This window comes from Myotis brandtii, unplaced genomic scaffold, assembly GCF_000412655.1.
Source record: "Myotis brandtii unplaced genomic scaffold, ASM41265v1 scaffold118, whole genome shotgun sequence".
In the NCBI taxonomy this organism is placed as follows: domain Eukaryota; kingdom Metazoa; phylum Chordata; class Mammalia; order Chiroptera; family Vespertilionidae; genus Myotis; species Myotis brandtii.
In genome coordinates, this window is record NW_005354090.1 from 1,918,193 (window position 1) to 1,921,935 (window position 3,743).

At 43.2% G+C, this 3,743-nt stretch overlaps 1 pseudogene; it reads left to right on the forward strand.

Moving 5' to 3' along the window:
• Positions 1-2,875: 2,875 nt before the first annotated feature.
• Positions 2,876-3,486, forward strand: LOC102244767 (annotated as a pseudogene).
• The last annotated feature ends 257 nt before the right edge of the window (positions 3,487-3,743 follow it).

The following is a 3,743-nucleotide window of genomic DNA, read 5'->3' on the forward strand; positions in this document are numbered from 1 at the left end:
TATTTCTTTGGCTCCTACCAGGTTACCAGATTGCAGTTCTAAACCTTGCCAGCAACCCTAGTCACCCTTATTTTACAGATAAGGAAATTGTTGTTCAGAGAGATTGACTTGACCTAGACCATACGACTGGTAAGGGAATGATCCAGAAATGAATCCAAAATTCTTGGCTCAGAATTGAAATTACAATAAGATATCACCTCACACCTGCCAGAATGGCTATCATCAATAAATCAACAAATGACAAGTGCTGGTGAGGATGTGGAGAAAAGGGAACCCTAGTGCACTGTTAGTGGGAATGCAAACTGGTACAGCCACTGTGGAAAACAATATGGAGTTTTCTTACAAATTAAAAATGGAACTCCTGTTTGACCCAGCGATCTCACTTCTGGGAATATATTCTAAGAAACCTGAAACACCAATCAGAAAGAATATATGCACCCCTATGTTCATAGCAGAATTATTTACAATAGCCAGGATCTAGAAACAGCCCAAGTGCCCATCAATTGATGACTGGATAAAAAAGCTGTGGTATATTTACACAATGGAATACTATGTGGCTGTAAAAGGAAGGAACTCTTACCTTTTGCAACAGCATGGATGGACCTGGAGATTACTATGCTAAGTGAAATAAGCCAGTCAGAGAAAGACAAATACCATATGATCTCACCTACACGTGGAATCTAATGAACAAAATAGAACCAGAGGCATGCGTACATGGAACAAACTGACCGATGTCAGAGGGGAGGAGTATAGGGGGACTGCATGAAAGAAGGTGAAGAGATTAGCCAAAGAACATTTATGTGCCGCATTAATACTAAAATTTATAAAACAGTTTGTCTCCACCAGGTTACAAGCCCTACTTGTGCTGGGGAAATACCACCCCTAGACACCATCACAACCTTCTTTTGTGCCCAGGCCTCATCGTCCCTCTGACAAAGAGCAAAGGTTTTTGGCTTTGAAGAAAAACATTGCCCCCTTTCAACAGGAAGCAGCTATAGAAGAGACCCAATGCCCCTTTTTCTCTGAAAGAATTCAGTGCCAAGAATACTTGAGGAGGGAAATGTTAGACAGACTCCCAGCTTACCCGAAAAAAAAGAAAAAGAGGCTGGAATGTGAGGCACATTCTCTACCTTTTCCCTGCGCTCCACTATGCCCAACCTCGGGCTCTCGTCCTCCCAGCGGTTCTCCTATTATTCTCATTACAGATTTCTCAAGACATGAATAACGATTTTCAGTTTCCAGTAAACCGCCTCACCCAGTTTTCAGTGGACCACCTACACCCGGCCTCCCGCCCACTGGTTACTCTGACCTTCACAGGAGACATATATATCCCGCTCCCCCTCCTCTGGCCCGCCGGTGCCATTTTGGGGCCCAGCCCATCTGGTTTCCAGATGATCTAATAAATTTATAATTCTTTACCAAAAAATAATAATAATAACATATATGCATAGCCCTTGGACACAGACAATAGAGTGGTGACGGCCAGAGAGAAGGGGGATGGAGGCTGGGTGGAGGTGGGCAAAGTGGGGGAAATGAGGAACATCTGTAAGAGTGTCAACAATAAAAATAAAGCTAAAAAAAAAAAAAGACTCTTGGCTCAGGATTTTCTTGAGACCTCAAAGGGACCAGTGATTGGTGTACCCTGAATACAAGGTCCTGGCCTGGTTGTTGCTCCTGAAAAAACAAACAAGACTCAGAGACTATAGGAGCAAGCTTCGGACTTTGAGGTCTGCTGGGAGCATCCAGAGCTAGGAAGGGGACACCACCCAGACTGTGAGCGGGCAGGCAGTAAGTGTACTGGCCTGCAGTGGTCCATGTCACCAGTTCCAAGAGACAGGATTAAATTATAATATGATGAGACTAGAATCTAAATCCCAGGTGCTGTCTGAGGGAGACAGGGCATGGCGGTGAAGTCTAATATCTGTTAGGAAGCATTAGACTGCAACTAACAGAAAATCTGACTAACAATGGCTTAATCAAGTAAGGGCTGCCTCTCCCACAAAACAAGAAGTTAGAGGTGGGTGATTGGTGGTATTGACTCAGCTGCTCAAATGGTGCTATCGAGGATTTTCTGTGTTGCCTTTTTCCCACACTATGTTGGCTTTTTGTCCTCATGCTTGTCCAACCGTATGATCTTAGTGTGGCTGCTACAGCTCCAGGTATTACATCAAGGCAAGAAGAGATGATGCTGATGACATTGTCCCCTTTAATCAAGAGATCAAAAGCCTTTAACTTGCCGGTTGAAAAATTTAATAAACAGTTTGAAAATGGGGAGGAAAGGAAGGAAGGGAGGAAGGAAGGGAGGGAGGAAGGAAGGAAGGAAGGAAAAAGGAGAGGAAGGAAAGAAGGAAAGAATGAAGGAAGAGGGAGAGAGAGTGGGAGGATAAGATAGAAAGAAGGAAGGAATTCTTCTCAGAGCTTTCCCTAACATCTTTTTTAAGAGAATGAAGTCACATGGTCACTTTTAGTTGCAAAAAAAGCTGGGAAGCAGATTATCTGGCTTTTAACTTCTGTGGTGAGAGAATAAAGAGAGAAAAAGATTAAGAATGGCTCCTGCACCTTGGCCAGTGTGGCTCAGTTGGTTGGGCAGGTCCCATGCACCAGAGTTGCCAGTTCGATTCCACATCAAGGCACATGCCCGCAACCAGCGAGGCGTGCAAGAGGCTGCCAATGGATGTTTGCTCTCATATTAATGTTTTTTCTCTCTCCCTCTCCATTCCTCTGTCTCTAAATATCAATTTTTAAAAAAAGAGTGGCTACTGACTTTTCTGCCTGCTCCCCCTCCCCCCAGCACTGCTCCAGCTGCACCTTATTATCTCTGAGCTTTGGGCTCCTACTAGGCCAGCACCACTGCCCTCTCCTTCTAGCCACCATCATGATCATCTACTGGCACATTACAAGCCATAATAAGATGTTCTCAGATATCTACAATATCTGGGAGATGCCAGTTAGGCTGTCTGTGCTTGGAGGTAGAGGGTATGATGATCAGTAGGACAGAGGGTAACATCAATGACTTATTGGTAGAAAGGCCTCCGCTGAAGGTGGAAGGTGAGGGTACCGAAAGCACAGTCATCTCTGGTGTTGATATTGTCACTTGCAGGAAACCAGCTTCACACACACAAAAAAAAGCCTGTAAGAAGTACATCAAAGATGACATGAAATCAATCAAAGGGAAACTTGAAAAACAGAGACAAGAAAGAGTAAAACCTTTTATGACAGGGGCTGCAGAACAAATCAAGCACATCCTTGCTAATTTTAAAAACTGCCAGTCTGTATTGGTGAAAACATGAATCCAGATGGCATGGTTGCTCTGCTGGACTTCATGAGGATGGTGTGACCCCATATATTGTTCTCTTTAAGGATGGTTTAGAAATGGAAAAATGTTTTAAAATTTGGCAATTTGGATCTATCATCTGTTATCATAACTGGCTGCTGCTTTTCATCCACACACCAGTACTAGGACAAAAGGGACTGATGTTATCTTGAGCTCTTCATTTATTTTGACTTTGATTTATTTGAAGCAGAGGCATTGTTTTTTAAGAAAAAAAATGTCATGTAGGTTGTCTAAAAATAAATGCATTTAAACTAAAAAAAAAAAAGGATAGCTACTGAGTTTGCCAACAGAATCTGCCATAGAATTCTACATCTTGGCCATGTGATGGCATTCCAGGGATAAATCACAGAAGTCTGTCCTGGTCAATGCACTTTAACACATGCTGTTTCCTGGAATTGGGACCCCCCAT